Source organism: Dipodomys spectabilis, unplaced genomic scaffold, assembly GCF_019054845.1.
Source record: "Dipodomys spectabilis isolate Male_0828 unplaced genomic scaffold, ASM1905484v1 ptg000003l, whole genome shotgun sequence".
NCBI classification, from domain to species: domain Eukaryota; kingdom Metazoa; phylum Chordata; class Mammalia; order Rodentia; family Heteromyidae; genus Dipodomys; species Dipodomys spectabilis.
In genome coordinates this window covers 17,377,543-17,379,080 of record NW_024870680.1, presented here as the reverse complement: position 1 = coordinate 17,379,080, position 1,538 = coordinate 17,377,543, and the positions used below count along the sequence as shown (strand labels likewise).

Below are 1,538 nucleotides of genomic sequence, written 5' to 3'. Positions count from 1 at the left end.
CCTTGCTATAGCTTCTTTTCTGCCAAACCTTGTGAATCATCAAAGGAGAAGGAAATCAATTTCTCTGTTGTGTGAACATTGAATGTATAATCTTGTTTCCATTTTCTTTTTAGATGAACTAATGAAAACTAAGAGAAGTTAGAACATGTAATCAGTATAGGAACCATAAGGACAAAGTGACGTAGATCAGTCGACAAAGTGATGCAAATCATCTAGACATAAACTTTTAACCTAATTTCCCTCTGCTGTTCTATCCAGTCATTTCACTTTTCTCATGTAAGACTATATTTTTTATTCGGGAGCTTCAAACTAAATGTGAGAGTCCAGCTTAACACCTTGGGGAGAATACCATGCTGAGCCTGAATATATCACACGCCTATCACCATGGTTTCATTCTGATGGGTATTCCAGGAATGCCTGACAAGAACATGTGGTTGGCCTTTCCCCTGGGATTTCTCTACTCACTGACTCTCCTGGGAAATGGCACCATCCTAGCAGTTGTCAAGGTGGATCAGAGTCTCCATGAGCCTATATACTAATTCCTCTGTATCTTGGCTCTGACAGATGTTAGTCTCTCCATGTCCACCTTGCCCTCCATGCTCAGCGTCTTCTGGTTCAATGTTCCTAACATTGCTTTTGATGCATGTGTTACACAGATGTTCTTCATCCATGTATTTGGCTTAGTAGATTCTGGAGTCCTGGTGTCCATGGCCTTTGACAGATTTGTGGCTATCTGAGACCCACTGGGTTATACTTCCATCCTTAGCCACCACATTATTGGCCTTCCAATGGAATCGTTGTCCTCACCCGGGCTGTCTGTGTGGTTTTCCCTGTGCCCTTCCTTATAAAGTGGCTGCCCTTCTGTCATGCCAATGTCTTATCGCATTCGTTTTGTCTTCACCAAGATATGATGCGGCTAGCCTGTGCCAGCACCCATGTCAACAGCCTCTATGGCCTCATCGTGGTCATCCTGACTTTGGGGCAAGATGCCCTCTTCGTTCTCTTTTCTTACATGCTCATCTTGAAGACAGTGCTGGGTATTGCCTCCAGAGCAGAGAGGCTCAAAGCCCTCAACACTTGCCTCTCTCACATCTGTGCTGTGGAACTCTTCTACATTCCTTTCATTGGTGCCACCATGATCCACAGGTTTGGCAAACATCTATCACCAGTAATACAAACGCTCATGGCCAATATCTACCTGCTCCTTCCCCCTGTGCTAAACCCGATTGTCTATAGCATGAAAAATAAGCAGATAGGAAGACAGATCTTCCAAGTGTTCCAGGAGAGGAAGAACAGGGCCTAGTGAAGTGGAATTATATATATGATGCACAGATCTACTTTCATCAATTACTGTAATGCAATCAGATTTTGCACATCTAGAAATATGTAGGAGTGGGCCAGGCTTGCATAGATACAACTCAGGACATTCTTGCTCTGTACTTACTCATTTTGGAAAGTATGCATTTTGAGATAGGGTGTCACAGAAATCTCATTTGACTAACATATTTTTTCTTGGAAGATGGAGATGAGATTATGTA

The 1,538-nt window shown here is 42.9% G+C and overlaps 1 pseudogene; it reads left to right on the top strand.

Moving 5' to 3' along the window:
• Positions 1–350: 350 nt before the first annotated feature.
• On the top strand, positions 351–1,303 carry LOC122113834 (annotated as a pseudogene).
• The last annotated feature ends 235 nt before the right edge of the window (positions 1,304–1,538 follow it).